Source organism: Saimiri boliviensis, chromosome 2, assembly GCF_048565385.1.
Source record: "Saimiri boliviensis isolate mSaiBol1 chromosome 2, mSaiBol1.pri, whole genome shotgun sequence".
Classification (NCBI taxonomy): Eukaryota; Metazoa; Chordata; class Mammalia; order Primates; family Cebidae; genus Saimiri; species Saimiri boliviensis.
In genome coordinates, this window is record NC_133450.1 from 163403385 (window position 1) to 163425659 (window position 22275).

The 22275-nt window shown below is 36.1% G+C and overlaps 1 protein-coding gene across 38 annotated transcripts in view; it reads right to left on the minus strand.

The window, feature by feature from the left end:
* Positions 1-22275, minus strand: part of PTPRD (protein tyrosine phosphatase receptor type D) — a 2307989-nt gene that overhangs the window by 1442378 nt on the left and 843336 nt on the right. For all 38 annotated transcript variants that reach the window (XM_074394799.1, XM_074394802.1, XM_074394800.1 and 35 more), the window contains one exon: positions 9430-9471. The gene's annotated coding sequence lies outside the window, so the exon portion shown is untranslated. The remainder of the gene's footprint in view (positions 1-9429; positions 9472-22275) is intronic.

The following is a 22275-nucleotide window of genomic DNA, read 5'->3' on the forward strand; positions in this document are numbered from 1 at the left end:
TTCTTCCACAAATGTATGTACTTTTAAGCATCTTGCTCATCTTAGCTAAGAATTTTGACTCTCCTAATTTTTGTCACCCTGTCACTAGTGACTTCACTTCCTCCTTTGCACATTATGGAGCCCAAATGAAGTCATTTCCTGGATGCTCTTGGTAGAATCCTCCAATCTCTGATCTAAGTTATAATTATTACCAACTTAGCAGTGCTTAGATTTGGATAGTTCCATTGCCATATCTGCTGGTGAGCCTTTCACATAGGTGGGAAAAAGTCCCCAAATAATTCTGATTGGGTGTATTGCAAACATACCCTACACCTGTGGGCTGTTTTTGAACTGCTAATTCTCATAAGTGGCAAAAAAATAAAAAAATAAAATAAAAATAAAAATTGCCTTCTCCCATAGCAGACTTTCTTTTTATTCCTGAACAAAAACATCACTTATTTCCTTGAAAAAAAAAAAAAAAAAGACATTATTAAATGTAGCTCTTCCATTCACTTGGCTTTTGTATATTTTTATTAATGTTTACTTTTAAGGCAATTCTTATTTTATGAAAGCAACAGAAACCATGTACCTTCTCATATGTGAAGACTGTTATATGGCGACCTGTGATGATGGTTGATGAGGGGTAGGGATGGGCAGGAGAAGGTCAAACCTCAGCCAGCTTTGCCACATTAGGCAACACTACAAAAGTGCCTTCAAGAAGTAGTCTGAAGAATCACCAAATGATTGTAAGAGAGGCAGCACATGAGCTTCAGGTTCTCAGAAAGCACGTAAGACCAAAGATAGGACAGTGGTGACAACCCACAAAGGAGGGTCAGCACTTGCCAAGGACAGTAACATATGGAGGGACTGTATCCCTACTTCCTCCCTTGCTTCAACCAAGACAGATAGCCGGGAGCAGAAAAAGATGTGAGAAAGCAAGGATGCTCCAGAACCTCCCACCATCCCCGATCCCTACCCACCTTCAAGCCCATCCCACTACTCCCATCCCCTATATATTCAAAACAACTAGAACATGAAGTCTCTCTTGCGTACAGGCAAGGGGAATATCTCTGAATAAAATATAAAGTTGAAGTTTTAAAATAATCAGAACCAATTCTTAGCAATAAGACACTTCAATAACGAACAGTGACTGAAAAGCTATAGAATCACCTAATGTGATTAAGGTAGCAAGTACACTACCCAGTAAGAAAGGAGTGTTGTCAGAGAATGGAAAGTGGTGCTTAAAGAAAAAAGTCATCGTGTTACACGCTCAGGATTTCAGGCTTTTTATCAAACCAATTTTGATGATCCCCACAGTAAAATAATTTTCAAAAATAGCCTATTCCTTAATTTCTATCTTTGAGCAAGTAGGTCCCTAGCTCCGTTTTCACAGTCAACTATTCCTGGCCCGATGCCCCTGAGATCCTATAGTAATACACATACGGTCCAGCCTGTTTTCAGTCAGTCTGCCCTGGTAATGGGTATGTTGGTTATTAAAACATTAAACAACTTACATACCATTGGCAAACAGGCACTGACTGACACAAACCCCATCCCCCATGGCTTTTATAGTCTTGGTCTCTCCTCCAGGAGCCCCTGCAACTCAGCAATTAAAGTGCTAATGCTAGTACAGCTGAGGAGCCTACCGGTCCCTGCTGCATTGAGTGGACTTCTGTTTGGTTAGCACCAGTATTTTATTAGTTTTAAGTATAAATTCGGTCTGTAATATAAAATTCAGAAAATGACGCAAACTTCTTCTAACAGTCAAGGTCTGTCTTAAATGATAAATTGTTACTTTGTCACTGGATCTCCTCTATAGACAAATGTGCTCTATTCTTTCTGTGCTTTCAAATTTATCTCCTTCTTCCCTTCTCCTCTAACCTGGTGGTGTACATTTTGCCCATGTTAAACTTCCAGGACTGTCCTCTAAACTAGATTCCTAAGACTGTCTACTGCTTGACATTCCATATAATGCATTTTCCCTCTGAAGTTTCTCACAGTGTCTTGAGAAGGATCTCGTTACAAACTGGATATCATTACCCTATTTCTGTGTGTAATCTGAGTTCCCGATTGTAGACTCTGCAAGTTTTTCCTGTCTCCCTGTGTCTATAGCAGACACCAAAAATACATTTAGTTTTTTTGTTACTGAAAACATTCATACATCTGACTGAAACAACTCAAATGCTGGTGTTATTTAAGGTTTATAATAGGTGAGAAAACCTTAGCATTTGACATAAGACAAAGTCCAGGAAATACAAAAGTATTTATTTATACATAGTAATGTTTTTGAGGGTAAATATTTAGTATTTCAAGGAGACATGAGGCCTTGATATTTTTTCCCTCCAAGACCTGCTCCAATACCTTCGCATGTTCATAATCTTTATTTCTATCCTTTATTGCTTCTCAGGACTTCGGGCTTGTATGTACAGCCTCCTGATTGTCTGGACTTTAGATATTAGACTGTGGGGAAGGATACTTAGACTTACAAGGTGACAGCATTTTATAGAACATAATAAAGACAAAAATGATTACAATGGGCACAGGGTAAATCTGAACAACATTGGTGGTTTATCTCAATTTCAGAGTGCTGGTTGTGATATTGTACATAGTTCTGCAAAATGCTACCATTGGGGAAAACTTGGCAAAGTGTACAACGACTCTTATTTAATAACTGGATGTGAATGTAAAATTATCTAAATCAAAATTTCAATGAAATTAAAAAAAAAACCATTATCATCCACCAAAATTGGCTTTTTTTTTCTCTCTCTCTGTATTTCTACATAAACTAAACAGAATTACTCCTAACTGCCTACATCAAAATCTGGGGAATTATTCCATGCTTCTCCCCTTTTCTCTGTATTTTGATCTTTCAAGTTTGTAAAACATAATATTTCTATGTTCATTGCTTTGGGATATTGGTCTACTTGGGCTGCCTTAACAAAATACCATAGACTGAATGACTTAAACATAAATTTATTTTCTCATAGTTCTGGAGGCTAGAAAGTCCAAGATCAAGTGTGGCAGCACCACTCACTTCTACAGTTAGAGGCCAGGGTCTGCCAAGGCTATAGAAGACCCCACCCTTACATCTCTCCAGGGTAGCCGTGCCCTCAGGTCTCTGAACAGAAGTTTTCTGGCCTGTTGAAACAGAGGTGGTGGCCTTGATGACTTCCCTCATGGAAGAATAGTGCATGTTTGCAGACAAAAAGCCCTATTGTCCTGTCAAATCCAAGATCCTTTCTTCATTTTGCCCCATCTACGTTCTTTCAGTCAAAAACTGGCAGCATTTCAGCTGGTAGAACCTCAAAAGCTCTTTTTGAAGTGACAGTCTAGCCACACTCTTGGGTATTCTCTTCAGAGCACGCTGTCTCATTTTGGTAATATAAACAGACTGAAATTTTTCCAAATCTTTAAGTTTTGGTTTTGTTTTGCTTAACAATTTGTTCTTAAATTCCTCTCTCTCCTCTGACATTTTGCTATAGCAATCAAGAGGAACTAAGCCACTCTTTCAACACTTTGTTCTGAAACCTCTTTAGCTAAACATCTGATTTTATTGCTCACAAGTTCCACAAAACACTAGTATGCAATTCAGCCAACTTCTTTGCTCCCTTACAAAGACTGATTCTCTTCCTGATTCCACTGAAATGATCCTTATTTCTATCTAAGACTTTATCAGAACCTCACATATTTCTATCATGCAGCTTAGAACTCTTCCAACCTTTACCTATTAGCAAGATCCAATGCCACATTCATGTTTTTTTGTTATTAGTCATAACAGCACCCTATCTCTTGATGTCAAAATTTGCCTTCATCAGCTTGAGTTACCACAACAAAATTCCATAGAACAAGTGGCTTAAACAAATGAAATTTATATCTCACATTCCTGGAGGCTGAGAAGTTCAATACCAAGGTGACAACAAGGTAGGTTTTATTCTGAAGGCTCCTCCCTTGGCTTGTTAGTGGTTGCCATCTTGCTTTCTGTTCACATGATCTCTCTTTTGTGTGTACACAGAGAAGGAGAGAGAGATCTCTTCCTCTTTTTATACAGCCACCAATTCTATCAAATTAAGACCCTTCGTTTATGGCCTCACTTAACCTTAATTATCTCCTCAAAGCCCTGTCTTCAAATATAGTCACAATAGGAATTAAAGATTCAACATATGAATTGTAAAGGGACACAATTATGTCCAGAGCCATTAGTTTTTTCTGTTGCATGACAATGACTACAAATTTAGAAGTTTAAAACAATATACGTTTATCATCTTACGGTTTCTGCGGTTAGGTCCAGGAACAGCTTAGCTGGGACATTTCCAAAACTACAGTCAAAGTGTCAACTAAGACTATATTCTTATCTGGAGTCTTAGCTGGTAATTTATCCACTTCCAAGTTCACTCAGATTATTGCCTGAATTTATTTCCTCATACCTGTAGGATTATGAGCCTTCACGCCTTTTGCTGGTTGCTGGCTGAAGGCCACTCTCAACATCTAGGGGCCACTCTGATCTCTTAGAGGCAGCCAGTTTCTTGCCATGTGGCCCTCACCACAGACCATCTCACAACACAGTGGCATACTTCTTCATGGTCAGGAGAAGAGCAGAAATGTGTCTACTAACAAGATGTAGTCTCGTATAACGTAACATAGGAGATTGTCATTCCATCACCTTTGCCATATAACATGACATATTAACAGGAGTGACATCCTCTACCTTTGCCATAGTCAACTGGTTAGCAGCAAGTCAGAGGTTCTGCTCCCACTCAAGGAGAGGGGATTACACATAGGTATGAGCATCATCAGGCAAGCGTTATGGGAGCTGTGCTGGAGGCTACTCAATGGATTCATTATACAAAATACAAAACATGTGAAACTTTCAAGAAACAATAGAAATCACACATATGTATGCAGGGTTCAGCCCTGCTGAGTCTAGAGGGTATTCTCTACAGGTGCGGAGATGAGAGACTGTAGAAATAAAGACACGATACACGGAAATTAAGAGAAAAAGAGTTGGGCCCAGGGGACTACTACCACCAGGCCATAGAGGCCCGTAGTGACCCCGAGTACCTGGACACTCTTACTTTTATTGGGTACAAAACAGGGAAGCAGGGTATGTAGGGTGAGTCCTCCACAGTTTTTCACAGGGTCAAGCAAATCACATGTCTAAGGAACAAGGGACCCAGGGCTTGCAAGTAGCCAAAGCAAGGGAAAACGAAATTCATCAGCACTTTATGTTATGCCCATCAAGAAAGAACAAACACTTCACGAATTATGCTATTTCTTACCATCTACAGAAGAGGAACCAGGTGCCGAAGTTGGAGTGAAAGCAGACACAGATTGTAACCAATATAGCACAGCACCACACAGAGACAATGAAGCCCCCAGGTAGCTGAGGGTTGGGCTGACTGATATCAGTCCTTCCTCAAGAGCGTGGGGGAGTGGAGTGTTCTCCCACTTGTCCAAGGACAGGGGATGTTTCCTTCCATGTTTGCTGAGTAGTGGGTGCTTCCCCAAGCACTGGCACTACAGTAGAAATTTTAGATGCCCTCCAGCAACTATTATGCAGGTGTGATAGAGGGCTTTGGTTTTGGCATTCAACAGGTTGTCCCTGCTGATCGCCACCAGTTGATGTTCCACAGGTATAAATTGTTCTTGCCTCATGGCCACATTCCATAGTGTCCCCTATCAGTCCCTGACCACAGCAAACCAAAGTTCCTAGACGATCATGCATGAAGTATAAGAAAGCTTTCATGAAGGCTTAATGTTCAATAAGATTAAGATCTAATCACTCATGCTACTTATTCCTAACTATAGTCTACTTTTTGTATTCTATTTATTAAACAGGAACTGGCTGAGGCTTCAGTTTCCTGCTTCAGCACTTATGAGACTTTCCACCTACAATGTATACCCATGACATAGAGATAATCACTGTTAATAATAATGGGTGTGTTTTTTTTCAATCTTTTTCTAAGCACTTTCCTGAAACCCTGTCCACTAATAAAAGCACATCAAATATATACCTGGTACCCATACGTATCTGTTTTACATAAATATGTATAAAAGGGGTATGGTATTATATTAATATTTCATATTTTTTAAGAACAGTCTTTTAAAAAAATCTTCAAACTTATAATTTTAGTAACAGTAAAGTACCCCACATTTTATCAAAATTTATAAAACCTTCCTTATTGTTTCCCATTATCATGTTAAAAATAGCAATATGATAAATACATCATTCGTAAATCTTAGCTCTGTAAAAATAACCTAACTATAATCTAAATCTACCTTCAAGAACAAAGTGGGAGGACTCAGCTCCCCAATTTCAAATCTGTACATTTATTGCTACTGTCATTGTTTGACAAAAGATTCCTGATTTCACTGCCCTTATTATTATTTTTTTTTTGACAGTTTTGGATTAACAAGTTTATTAACTCCCTCGGTGCTTTAATTCTTCTCATCATATCACAGAATGAATTGTAAATTATATATTTTTAAATAGACACAATCCCATAATTAAATACTATGCATTCTTGACAACTTCTCACCCTCATGCCTCTACATATGACTGGTATCTGGCCAGTTCCTCATCATCTTTTAAAACACATGAGGTGTCAACCCCTCCAAAAAGCCAGATTGATTAAAGTTTATTTTATAATTGCACAACCCCCATACCATGAACACCTCTCCATTGTAGCATATTATCACGTTGTGATAAAAATAATGTATTTACATGTCTCTTCCCATCTAAGATTATAACTCCCATGAAGGCAGAGAATATATCTGTTTCTTCTTTGTACATTTAGCACCTAGTGCCACATATGACACATAATCATTTATTAATGAGAGTTGAAAGAAACATTTGAACTCAACTAAAATAAGCATGCTATGGAGTTATAATTTTTTTCTAATCCTTCTACATTTTATAATATAGTGTTCCATCCTTGTTCATACTAAAAAAAAATCTAAAATTAAATCAAATGCACTCAAGATATGCTTGTGAAACATGAAGACCCTTTATGTATGACATGTAACTATTTAAAAAAGAAATACGATTTTGAATAATAAGCAGGAAGTTTGTAAAAACTGTTTCCCCACTTCAAAGAGTGCCCACCTAAAGACAAAAATAAATATCCTATGTGCTTACATAACTCAAAACTTACAAATGTCTATTAGAGTCATTCATCTTCTATTAATAGGATGATTGAGATGATTATTAAGAAGTTTAGAACAAAATCTGATTTCAGAAATGGGAAAAAGTAAAATAATATTCATTAAACGTTTATTACATAACAGATATAAGAAATGCTTTAGACTAATTTTATCATTTTAATGCCACCACAACCCCTGTGATAATTTTTGATAAATTCATTTTATGTCTTAGGTAGCTTCTCCAGGATTCCACAGCTACTAAGTGACAGACTTATACTTCAAACCCAGGAAGGTCCAATTTCAAAGCCATGATCACCCCACTGCCTCACACTGTAAGAACACCTAGAAAATGTTCTAGTTTTCAATTTATTACCAGAAATGTCATTTTCTGGAATATCAGGAGAAAAGAGTAGTACTGACTAACAATAGGCTTGAGGTTGAAGCTGCACATCCATGGGAAACTGAGATTATTTGCATTGTGCTATGTTTGATTTAGTCCCTGCCAAATGTCATGCCAAAGCCTTGACACAACAGAGATTTGTGCCTGGAGCCATTTATTCCCTGTCTCGCATGTTCATCAGCTGGCTTATTTTCTCTGGATATTCTAAAGTCACATTAGTCTCTTTACAGATAGAGAAAGTGACCAAAAAATTATATGAAAAAATAGTGGCAAGAAAATATCTGGGAGAGCTTTCAATTTTATGATCTCAGAAAATTATTAACATATGCATTTATAGGATGCTTTCTTTTTACATATGACTAACACTGCAGAACATGTACAGTATGTTTTGAGCCAAATTAAAAATATGAGTATGTACATATAACTGTAATTCCCCAAGTGTTATATTTGCATAAAATAGAATAGGCATCAATTACTAATGATAGTATATATGTCTACATTTTTCTTTTAACTACAAACTATTGATGCCCAACATTGTTTTCAATATAAAATTACTCTAATACAGGGAAAAATAAAAAAACAGTGACTCATCAAGTCATGCATGGTGTTGGAAGAACCTTGAATAGGGTGGCTGATCTAGAGAAGTTTTAGAGAAACCATTATCAGACATTGCAAATCTACTCAATATTTAAATATCTCTATAAAAATGACACTAACCTTCTCTCACTATCTAATCCTGAAGCTTAAGTCAATTCTTTATGTGTTAATTCAAGCAATTTTTCCCTTGCTAATTTCTCTTTAGAGAAGGCCTGTTAGTTAATAGCTCCTGTATGTGATACTGATTTTGTCAGTTGTCATCCTCCTTTACCACTGTCCTCAGGAATCGTAGCTCCCTTACTCATAACTCATAGATTTCCCTCTATGTAGTATGAATTTGTCTTATTCATTTTCTATTCAATTCTCTTCTAATTCAGTTATATTTCATGATCTTTTTAAGAAACTTTGATAACATCTTTTTTCATAATAGCATTCCAGTTTGAAGTAACAGACAACCTGTATTCACCTTTAACTATTACCCCTATCTTTTATGTAGTATGTTTATATACTGTTTGCTGAGCTCTTTATGTGCTTATTTTCCTGATTCCTTCCCCTTTTCAAATTGATTTTAATTCTGTATGTGTTTCTCTATTTTTTCCCCCAAAACCTAAATAGTTCTAGGTAGTTCTTGCCTGATAATTTAACTTACATATGTCCCATTTCAGTAATTTCATCATCAGAGCCACTAAAAACATGTTAAGCATCTTCCATCAACCTCTGAATAGTTCGATTATTTAACTTGCAAGGGCATTAGTGATAACAGTTCATTCATTCCTTCATTCATTTAGAGACAGAGTATTGCTCTGTTGCTCAGGCTAGAGTGCAATAGTGCAATCTCGGCTCACTGCAAACTCCACCTCCCCGGTTCAAGTGGTTCTTCTGCCTCAGCCTCCTGAGTAGATGGGATTACAGGCACTCACCACACCCAGCTAATGTTTGTATTTTTAGTCGAGACAGCGTTTCACCATGTTGACCAGGATGGTCTCATTCTCCCGACCTTGTGATCTACCCGCCTTGGCCTCCCAAAGAGACAGGATTACAGGCATGAGCCACCGCACCTGACGAAGTGTTCTTTAAATATAGATTGTATGGATTAAAGCTTTCTGTACCCAAGCAATGATATACATTTGATAACCAGATTTCTAATTCTGATGTTTTCTCACTGTTACATATTACTAGACAAAAAGCGCATTTCCTATGATATAAACATGAACTATAACATATTTCTAAGCATGCAACAGTAATATAATTATCAAACTATATTTATACTTTATTCATGGAAAAATTTTGAAATATATTTTAAACACACTCACCTTTGTCCAAGGCACATTCTGCTGTGGTCTCAGGACAGGAACCTAATACAAAAGAAAGAATATTTCTCTTAATATATTTAATAAATACACAGATTGAGAAATACCAATATATAAAACTAAAGTAAGAACAAGTATTAAACCTCATTTATTGCTCAGTCTGTGTATCTTCCCACTAACTTCAAAAAGAAGTCTTATCTTTTTTCTTTTTAAGTAAAGCTCATTAATACAAAAAAGACAGGACACGAATATTCTGTAACACTTCACAATTTGAACCCAAAGTACTTCTGTTCCTTGATGTCTAACTTTTCCAGAAAAAAATATATAAAGTATATATACAGATATCAATTTTATGCAAAAACTCAAACTTATCACTTTTCAAAAATGCTACATGAATTATTAGCTTCAAATCAGAAAGATGAAGCAGGGTAAGTCGATAATAAAAGCATTATAATGTTTGTTCATCAAAAACTGGCTGTAAAGCACTCATTAAAGTTAACAGAGATATACTTTTGCAGTAATAGTATTTCAAAAACTTTTAGACAATGAATCTAGAAAGAAGGTACAGAGAATAGATTTAAGTATGTTCTAATGAACTTGAGTACTTTAAACATCAAAAGAGAAAACAGAATTGCTAAGCAAAAGCCCCAAGTTTCTATTATATCTAGTTTGTTATTCTATTAGACACAGTGCCATATTTCTAAATATGTTCAGAAACTCACCTACCAAAAGGCACAGATTATCTAAATCTGAGAGCTCACACTGCAAATGTGATAAATCTAATTACAAGAATTTCAATTAAATGTAGAAGGAATAAAACCACGAACTTTGTTCAGATACCGTGACATTCTATCTGCCTAAAATTTCCAGATGTAAGAAAAAGACCAGAAAAACATCTATTTGTCTTGTGATCTCTATCACTATTTTGGAGTAAAAATTTTACTGTGAATGAAAAATAACACCTATAAAGTGGAAGTATAAGGAATTTTCTCCCATATTTAATCTTCTCAAACTCAAAGAATATCAGTTCTAGAAGAAACCTGAGTGGGTAACCAAGTAAACTGGATTCAAGCTTATGACTTAAGGGGTTGTTGTTACATGGAGATGCCTATGGAGCTCCTGGGTGAAGGAAATCAGGTTACTATGTTCTAGATGTTCCCTATGCTATTGTCAAAACAGAGCAAAGTACATGTGCAGCCATACATACACCATCACTTAAGTCATATAATATTTAGAAACAGGATATTATTTAAAATATGTATATTTTATGTATATAAAATATACCTGAGCCAACTTTTCTTTTATAGCCAAAATTAGTCTATTTCACACCTCCTAGATTTAATTTGAATCTTGGTTTCTTGGATAACTAGTTGGCCCAGATTGTAGACAATTTACATACCCTCTCTGAGACTTGAATTTTCATTGTACAATGAAATGGTTGTCAAGATTAGGTAAGTAGTTACAAATAAATTGCTTAAAACAGTTTCTGGGACATAGAAGGTGGTTAATAGATGTTAGCTATTAAAACTATAAACATTTGAAAAGTAAAAATCATTCTAAAATATTAAATAATTTTGATATTTTAAATACACTTATGTCTTATTCATAACTGATATTTCTACTCTACCACCCATCAGTGTAAAAACCTTAGCTTGTGTTTGATATATTATGTCCAAAATAATTGAGAAACACAAGTATGGATGACAGCCTTTATTCAGGAATTTTGCATCAGAGAGGTCAAAGTAGAAATGGTAGTTATTTTTTTTTTGGCAGGGATGAAATGAAACATTTTAAGTTCTTTCTAATAGCTATAATTCCATGTTCTATGCTTACTTGTAGTCTGGCATGGCTAGAGGAACAGATAATCTCCTTAAATGACAAGGAAACAAAGTTTTCCACGAGTCAAATAAGAACCCAATTGCCTAATAGCCATGAAAATAAAAGTATGGGGTAAAGGGATTGTATAACCTCTGAATAGTCAGCATTACTACCAGGATATGATGAATTTATTACAGAGAAACATGGTACCAGCATAACCGGGGTTGAGCTTAAAGAGTAGGCAAACTTCAGTTTCTAAGGTGCACATCCCTCTAGCCATTCAGAATAGCCTAGATGTTATAATCAGGTTAAGCTTGCTTGTTCTGATTTTTCCAATAGGCACATACACCCAGGATGGGAATAAGTTACAGAAAGAAGGAATGGAGGAGACATATTTACTATTTAAGATCGGTTTAACTAAACTTTAATATAGGCTAATAATAGGAGGAAATAAGACTTGAGAAGATGAAAAGAAAATGAATGAAATAACAACAAAGAAAAGAAAAAAGTAAAAAAATAAAACAACTATAGGCTTAATAAGAAAAGTTCTAAAAGTCAAACTGTATTTTGTAAACTATGATAACTAGAAGTTCTTTTATACACTGGTGGTGGTAGTGGTTGTGGTCGCGGGGAGAGGTAGCAATTTGGCCACATCATTTCATTTTTTTAATTCAGTGATTCTCTACCAGGAGTGATTTCCCTCCCCACCCACCCCTATACACACCTACCAATTTCTGAAAAGACTTCTGTTTGTCACAACTGGAGGCACGGCATCTATTGAGTCAATGTCAAGGATGCCGCTAAACATACTACCTTGCACAGGGCAGACTCCCTCAAGATAGAGTTATTTAGGCTGAGACATCAATTGTGTGTTGAGGTTGACAAACCCTGACTGACTCAGTGGGAGAGGCAGGGGCCTCTTTCTTCCTCAGTGCTTCAAAACTCCCTTACCCCCAAATTATGAGACACATCATTTTCATAGAGTGAATATTCAAGAAGAAAAGGGACCAGCATTGGTAAAGGATTCTGACAAAGGATATTCCATTTGCTAGTTTTCTACTTAAACATTACCATCTAGTATTTAATGTAGCTATTAATTAAACATAGGTTATTTAGACAGGTACTAGTCACCAAGATTTTTACATGACTCCAGTAGAGACCCTATAAATGATTGTATTCCTGTTCCTTTTTTAAAAATGTTTTACAATGTAAGAATATATTTTGGTGGGCTATATAATCTTACTTTATTTTTTAAAAATCAAGTTGAAAGCCAGACACCATTCTATTTGACATAAAGACAGATTATTTGCTTTATTTGCTTTTTTTTTTTAAATAAGTTCTGGGATACATGTGCAGAACGTACAGGTTTGTTACATAGGTATACATGTGCCATGGACCTATCAACCTGTCATCTACATTAAGTATTTCTCCTAATCCTATCCCACCCCTTGCCCCTGAACCTTCATAAGGCCCCGCTGTGTGATGTTCCCCTCCCTATACCCATATGTTCTCATTTTTCAACTTCCACTTATGAGTGAAAATACGTGGTGTTTGTTTTTCTGTTCCTGTGTTAGTTTGCTGAGAATGATGGTTTCAAGCTTCATTCACGTCCCTGCAAAGCACGTGAAATCATCCTTTTTATGGCTGTGTAGTATTCCATGGTGTTTATGTGCCACATTTCCTTTATCTAGTCTAACACTGATAGGCATTTGGGATGGTTCCAAGTCTTTACTATTGCGAATAGTGCTTCAATAAACATATGGGTGCATGTGTGATATGTACGTGTCTTCATAGACTGCTGATTTATAAACCTTTGGGTATATGCCCAGTAATGGCATTACTGGGTCAAACAGTATTTCTAGTTCTAGATCCTTGAGGAATTGCCACAGTTTTCCACAATGGTTGAACTAATGTACACTCCCACCAACAGTGTAAAAATGTTCTGTTTCCGCATATCTTTCCCAGTATTTGTTGTTTCCTGACATTTTAATGATTCCCATTCTAACTAGTATGAGAGAAATTTTTTATTACATCATAACTCAACAAGCAATAACCAAAATCATTTTTTTTTAAATGTGGCAGTTTAATCTTACTTTTTTTTTAATTTACACCAAAATAACAACTGAACTACCACAATCACAACTAAGATCTATTTGTATTGGTATTATTTATATAAACATGCAATATGTACAGTGACTTGAACTAAAACTAATCCTTGAACACAGTATTATTGTCACCATTTGATGTAATCTAAAGTGAAATTTTCCACTATTCTCATTGTTCTTGCTTGCAAATGTCTCATTACTATCATAATGCTCAGAATACTTAACCTATAAAATACCAATGTTTTCTTAATTTTGAGTTAGTGGGGTTGACAACATAAAAAACACACCATGTTTGTTTGTTGATCACTTCTAAGTATATTCTCTGCAAGGCTGAAAATCCAGAGAAACAATTAATTCCATAAAACAGTTCACTAATTACAGATGGAGTTCTAGAGCTAAAGCAGTATATTGATGAGATGAGATGAGATGAGAGATGAGATGGGCAAGGGCAGGAGGTGAGGGGATTTTTGTTTTTGTTGTTGTTATTATAGTTATTCTGCTTTAAAAGGAAGGTCCTTATTTAAAGCCTACTGGGAAATGGTCAAATATGCACAGTAGTGCAGTATCATTAGACCTACAAATCCTTCCTATGTTTTGACTACTATAAAATATATTCTTAAAAAAGCAGATGGAAGTCAACAATTATTACTTTACCACAGCAGAATCACTATTTTACTCCAAAATAAACGATCATCACAATGATTTGTGCATCTTATGCCCGATCTGAATGCTGTAAAGTTGCTCACTATTATGTTCTTTCTCCCAGCTTCACCATTAGTGTCTAATAAACTTGACTACCTAATATATCTATAGGATTTCCTGAGATACACATAAAAAGTTAATGTTTTTATATCATTTCTTATCACTGTCTATTTCTTTAAAGGTACCTGATAGTTAACAAATGCATGCGTAAGTGTATGTACATACAAGCTGCATTTAAAAAACATATTTCCAAACCTAATTCACATTGTGAATTATATAATTATTTTATGTCATTGGTGGTCAAAATTCAGTGTATCCCTCGTTACCATAATGGAACGAACCATGTCACACGTGACACTTTTATAAGCATAAGAAGTTAAGCTTATCGTGGTAGCCTTTCTCTGAGTTGTATCATTTTATTTCTCTGTCAAAGCTGGCAGAAGATCTTAAGGACAAGCAGCAGAGTTACTCCACATCACCTTATTTAAGTCTTTAAAATGACTTACTTTTCCAACCTATCTTGGAGAAACTTTTGACTTCATTTTCATTTCCCTACTGACGTACAACCCAATTTCAAGAGGATACATCCATACTGATGTATGGTGTTTCAATAGATATTCTGTATTCCAGTGAAACATGCTCTATACAGTGGGTAAACTGAATTTAAGAGATCAAATAAAATGATTATTAAATCTAATGTCTTTGTATCTGCTTATTGTAAAACCAGGTATGTTATAAACAGAATGACTTCAAAATAAATTCAGAACGATAATAGTGTGCAACATATTTTACTCTAACAAAAGACAGTAATGATGCTATAATAATTAGTGAATAAACAGGTAAGTTTCATTGTTTATTTGCATTACATTTTAAGAAGAAACTAGCAAGTTCAACATATTGCTGTTATGAGCTGAATTGTGTCCCTTAAAATTCATATGTTGAAGTTGTTGAAGTCCTAACCCCCAGTACCTCAGAATGTCAGTGTGTTTAGAGATAGGGTATTTTAAAAGCTCAGTAAGTTAAAATAATGCCATTAGTTGGATCCCTAATCTGCTATGACTAGCGTCCTTAAAGGAGGTTAGAACACTGAGACACACAGAAGACAGACCATGTGAAGCCACAGAGAAGATGGCCATCTACAAGACAAGGAGACAGACTCTCAGATGAAATTAACCTCGCTGACAGCTTTGTCTTAAACTTTTAGCCTCCAAAATCGTAAAAGACATACATTTATGTTGTTTAAGCTACCCAGCATGTGGTACTTTTCTATGGCCGTTCTAGCAAGCTAATAAAGCTGATCATTTCCAGTTGGAGTGTAACTTTACACAAAAATGTGACAGAGTTAAATTTTATCCTCAGTGTTGTTGCATTTTACACTTAACATTTATCTCTCATAGGCCGATATAACCAAAGCTCTCTTGCTATTTCTAGGTTTCAAAGGGTCGTCCATCAGTGGACACAAACTTCCCTTTCCTGCTCTGTAAACACCTACTAAAGCAATCTACTGTCCTAAAGAGAGTCTATCACAAAGTCTTTAGCTAATGAGAATAGCTTAGTATATATCTGTCTCTCAGGATATCTGTCTATATAAAGTAAATATTATCTTTTTATATGTAGCAAGTCTTTTGTGCTGTTTTGATAGCAATGAGCAGGTGTGATGAAACTGCCATCTTCACTCATTGCTGGTGGCACTATAAATTGAAAAGCAATTTACAAACACATATCAAACTCTTAAAAAATATTTGCTCCCTTTTATCCAGTTATTACACTTCTAGGAATCTCTCAAAAGGACATATTCACAGATACTGACAAACATTTCTGTATTCTGATTATCCATTTCAGTACTATTTATGCTACTTCCCTTCTTTCAAAAAAAATAAACTAAATGTCTCATCATAGAATAAACAAACTGTAGTGCTCCCATAGCACACAGGAAATATTGTGCTTTTATTTGTAAACCATGTTTTCAAAGATAACTTAATGGTATATCAATATTAAGTGAATTTTTCAGTTTTAGATGAAAAACGATTGCATTGTCTTAAACTATATTAACACAAAAAAATCAGTCCCTTTACTGTCAGCCTCCTTTTTCTCCTCATTCCTCCAAATGAATAGTTTTTTTTTTTTTCCCCATAAATCAGATTAAAGAAGGATATATGCCTCACAAGGGTGTTTTGGCAGAGTTCTCCAATCTCTTAGAAAGCCCTGGGAGAAACATTTTCCCCCCCACAGTTGTAATATGTGAATACAATGTGGTAACTGCTTGGACTCTTGAAGTCTCCTACTTTTCTCTATTATATTCATGATGATTGACAGTGATAACATCCAATTAAAACTTTTCCTTTCTTATTTGGAGGATCCAAAGGTAATCTTCCTTAATTCCCTAAGAGAGGTGTTACAGAGTATCTCATGGTATAAGACATAAAGAATAAAGAGCATTCCATCCTCTGCTCCATTCCCTTGTTAGAAGGTATATACACCGTTATATTAGAATAAAACAGTCTAAGCCTTATTGCATCATATCTCCAAGTGAGAGTTTAGAAGTTCATATCTTTACAAATAAAAAAAGCATTGTAAAGGGCACCTGGTCATGAATGCAAATTTATGCTGCTGAAACAAGACTGACACCAGGCTGCCTGGAATATTCCAACATCCAATTCTTTTTATAAACTATGAACAGACAGGTGCACAGCCCTTTTCATATAGTCTACACATAGAAATCTAGGGTAAAAAAAGATAACCACCGTTCTTGGTGGTTACCTCTCAGTGGTGTTTTTCTTTATTCTGTATCTTTAAATTTCTTTTTTCACCATAAGATTGTATTGTCTATACTGGTAATGTCAACGTTTTATTCCAGAGGAGTGAAGTGCTAATCTCTTATTCTACAAACATGAAAAATAGGCTAGACTCACTCAGTTAAGTGGACATCTACTCTGCCTTTGCACTAAGGAGGTCTGCCTAGTTCAAGTCATAGTGCTCAAAACAAGTTATACTGACAATACTAAAGGGTATCGGGAACCAGAGTTCCAGGTCATAGTGTGCCCCATAGCGAGAAATGCTGAATCATCATATGCTCTTTGGCTCTTCAAGATCATTAAAACACTTGGAGTTTGACTTTCATTTTTACCTTCTTTGAGGACTTCTTATCAAAAATTCTAATTTCCTAAATTTAGAATTTTGGGGTCTGGGAGAATATTGATACATATTTACATGTATTCATATTTTAAGATTTATTTTATTATCTCAACAATAGTGCACTGGTGAAATTGCAAATTCCTCTTATCACAGTGGACAGGGTGATGATCTGAGCTCAGCGTCCTAGGGTTCAAGCACCAGGTTCCATCATTTATTAACCCATGTTCTTTAGGAAATCACTTGTCCTCACTAGGAATTGTTTGATTAATCTCATAGTAAATACCATCAAGGTCAACAGCCAGCAAAGACCACCAGCCTGAATAAATATCTGTACCTATAAAACATGCTTTCTATGTATGAACTACTAGTTCCGTTTACCAGGCACTGAGCTCTTTAGTTTGAAGCATCCATTATACTTTTAAATGTGATATAGGCATTCATATAGAAGCCTTGAGGTAGTTTTAAAAAAAAAGATTATAAGTAGCTGCCAAGCATTACAGTGTGTCATACCCTTAACATATTTCTTTTGTCTCAGCTTTGTTAACATATTGTAGACCTGGCAGTCTCCAGAAGGGTTAATCGTTATATTCTCTTGCTGTTTTATTCATGATAGTATCTCATAAAAGCCTAATCTTCAAAAAATTCATAAGCTACAGCAACAGAAAACAAAATAATGGAATTAATGTGGAGCAATGGCAGCACCTACAATATGCTGGGTTTGTACATTATTATGAAAATGTAGCATTAGCACCTGAAAAGGAGGCAAGATGAAAGAAGTAAGTCCTTCATTATTTCTAAGAGCTAAACTTGAGCACCAGTTTGGAGAGTCGAATGCTCCATTATCATCAGTCAGTAACAGGCATTTATGTATCTGTTACCCCACAAGATCATCAACTAATTACATTAATAATCGAATCCCATTTTCCTTTGTCTTTTTAATTTTAACCACAGAGAATTTTATCCATGAAGGTCACTTGCTTTATTGTACCTCTCACACAGACCGTATAACCATTAATACTTGAGTTAAAATATTTCTCTGAAGATGAAGGGCTGGTTCCTTGTGAATTTTAACCTGCGGGTTTTGAGAAGGAGGAGATCAGGGTCCTAAATTCTGGTTTTCTCAGACATTCTCCAGCTTTGGGCTAGTTATTTAACCTGTTTGACCTCATTTCCTTTATCATAGAATAAAATAATTAGAATTACAATAAAATTCAGTTCTATATTTCTAGGATTTTACACCTAAACTTTCTTCTGGAGAGAAGAGTAGTAAAAGATTCATGCAGCATTCAGAGGCTAGAATTTATAAATGAACTTCCCACCTTCAATTTTATCTTCATCCAATCTCCCTTTTATTCTATTATATTATAGGGAGATTACTAAAAAGCAAATTCTTTTTATGTAACCCCCAATAAAGTTCTTAAAGACATTCTCATCATCTGAGTTAATTTAAGTACATTCTGGTAAGGGATTTCATAGAGTGGCTCCTGCCTTGCTCAGCAGTCTTATCTCCCCACATTTAGCCATATCCCCATTCTGCTGGAGGAAAATTAAACCACTTGCTGTCTAGTAAATATGTATGTTCTCTTTCATTTTTGAATGTTTATCTTCTATTCCTCATTCCAGGAATACCCTTTTCTTGTCTTTCCTCCTAAAATCCTACTTAGGCTAAGTCCTTCAGTACTCAGTTTATACCATACCCCTTTCCATCTTCATCCTCAACTTAGTTCTATGCTGCCAATTCCTTTTCTATCTCTTGAACTAGAGTGTCACAACACTCTCCTAAAGCTGTTGCTTTACTAGTCTATCTCTTCCATTATGTGTGAGCTCCCAGCCATAAGAAACTTTGCTTTCTGGTTTTTCTCATCTAGCATCTAGCATAAGGCCTGGCACACAACAGACACTCAGAAAACATCTGTTGAATGGATGCATGGAAAAAATAAACAATAGGATTCACAGAGTGATTTATTATTTGTTGCTCTTTTTGCATGTGCTGAATCCCAAATACGGTCTGCCCCCTCCTAGCTAACAACAGAAAAAGGAACATGCTAGTTTAACAATGTGATCAGCCATAACATGTTAAAATGAAGATGGCGACTTTTACTAAACTTTTCCTTTTCTTTAAAATTACTTTTTTTTTTCAAAATCCTAAATTGAAAACAAAAGGAAGATCAATATAGCCTCATAAAGCACCATTTACATTCTTTCGAACAAATGCTCGCTTCCACTCACTCCACAGCACACCAGACAGTAAAGCCCATTTGTTAACTAAATAATAGCCAGCTAATTTTACTCTCACGTTTTCCAGTCAGCACATACTTTCTCCTATCCTCTGGGTTGAAAGGCATAAATCTGGGGGATCAATTTGCTAGTCATTCACTAAAAATACCTTTAAATTGAACATCCATGTGAGGACACTCTAGGTACCATTGAAGAGTTGTTTTACAGACACAGAGCTTGCCATGTACAACTTTACATTTTGAAACAGATATGCTGTTATAGCTAATGTGTATCATAAAAATAACACTGGAAAGTAAAAAATTAGAAATACTCCTACCTTTGGTCCACAGATCTTTCTCAACAAAATGAAGTGATCAAAATACATTCTTAAAAACTTCGTAAGTCCAGGATACTTTTTTTTTTTTTAGGAGAAAAATCTCTCATAAATATCTGGTACCAATTTCCTCTAAAGCATCCCCATCACAAATGAAAATATGCACACATATACGTATATGTACACACACCCACACACACATACATATACCTCTAAATGTTCAGCTGTCAAAGAATAAATTCAACTATTCAAAATAAATATATGATTCTAGCTGGGCGTAGTGGCTAATGCTTGTAATCCCAGCAATTTGAGAGGCTGAGATGGGTGGACCACATGAGCCCAGGAGTTTGAGACCAGCCTGGACAACACCAAAAATCCCTGTTTTAACAGAAGAAAACACAAAATTTAGCCAAATATGGTGGCACATGCCTGTAGTCCCAGTTACTCAGGAGGCTGAGGTGGGAAAATTGCTTGAGTCAGGATGTCAATGCTGCAGTGAGCTATGATCATACCACTGCACTGTAGTATGGGCAACAGAGCAAGACTCTGTCTCAGCAACCAAAAATAATAATATAAAATAAAAAGCTCTGGAAACATGCTGATATTCCCTACTAATGATGAAAAAGATTTTAATTTTTTTTTTGTAAAATGCATTATAATCTGTAAAATGCAAAATTTGTAAATTTCTGTAATTTTAATTTTTTTGTAAAATGCATTATAACCTGTAAAATGCAAAATTTGTAAATTTCTGTAATGAGAATTAGAGTGTCATCAAGTGAAAACATCATACTCATGATTTCCCCAAAAGGGTTTATACATGACACATTGTCCATGATGCCATCTGAATAACAGAAAGAAAATGCTAGAAAAGCTTGGACCAAGAGAATATTCCAAGAATAGGACTAGCACTAGCTGCGATTCCTCAAGAAGGGCAATGGTAGAGAGGGGAGACAAGTTTGGCTGAAGAGATACAGCCAGGAAGTGACACTCCCATTGAGAGAGATCCAGTTATGGACTAAACCACCAGAATATGGGCAGATCTTTGGAAATTAAAAGCTGAGGTGGATGGGGAGGCAACATTAAAGGCAAGGCTGAAGATGAAGGAAGTTCAGAATCCTGCACAGAACACAGAAATGTTAGGGCTAGTTCCCAGCCCTAAATGGCTACTGAGAAAGGGGTGAATGAGGGAACTAAGGGATGGCTCACTCTCTCTGTGGACCCCTGAGATCCTAGCTACAGGGTAAGCTGTGTCCTCCATGGATATGTGAGCTGGCAGGGGCATCTACCTGGGGAATAGGCGGAGACAGGCCTTCAGGTGGTGTGTAACTCTGAAATGTTTGTGTGCTCCAGGAGAGAGTAGCCATAGATGCCCATCCCCTACCACTCCCCCTTTTTTGGAGGCATTGTTCCCAGCTGAGCTTTAAGTCAGGAGAGAACAGGGCTGGCTCCCCCATGGGACTAGGGTATGTCTGTTTTTTAAACCCTGCTGTCTGTCTGTCCCTCCTAGTGCCTATGCATAGCCACTCTGCAGGAGTGTGTACACAGTGTAGCCATTGCAGCCCAGCCTGAGTGCTCTATGTTCATACATTCCCAGTGATCCAGAATCACATCAGATCCCCAAACACAGCTGGAACCTGTCCAAGGCCATGAGATGCTCTGGTGCCTCCAGGCTATGGTACAAAGCACAGGAGTACAGAGTTATTCCTATCAAACTACCAATGTCATTCTTCACAAAAAAAAAAAAAAATCTAAAATGTATATGGAACCAAAAAGAGCTGCGATAGTCAAAGCAAACCTAAGCAAAAAGAGCAAAGCTTGAGGGATCACATGACCCAACTTCAAACTGTAAGACTACAGAAACCAAAATAGCATGATACTGGTACAAAAACAGAGACACACACCACTGGGACAGAACGGAAAACTTAAATAAAGCTTCACACCTACAACCATGTGATCTTTGATAAGACTGATAAAAAATAAGCAATGGGGAAAGGATTCCCTATCTAATAGATGATGTTGCTAGCTGTATGCCGAAGAATGAAATGAGGGCCTTACCTTTCTCCATATACAAAAAATTTACCCAAGTTGTATTTGCTATTTAAATATAAGACCTCAAATTAAAAAAATTCTAGAAGAAAACCGAGGAAATACGCTTCCAAACTTTGGCCTTGACAAAGAAATTTCGGCTAAGTTTTGAAAGCAATTACAACAAAAAACAAAAAGAGATAAGTGGGACCTAATACACTAAACAGCTTCTGTATAACAAAAGAAACTATCAATAGAATAAACAGACAACATACAGAATGGGAGGAAATAGTCACAACCTATGCATCCAACAAAGGTCTAATATCCACAGAATGTATACGAAACTTAAACAAATTCAACAAGCAAAAACCAAAAACTTTACTTAAAATACATGAACAGACACTTCTAAAAAAACATACGGGCAGCCAAGAAACACATTTTAAAAATGTTCAACATCAATAATCATCCGAGAAATACAAATCAAACCACAGTAAGACACCATCCTACACTAGT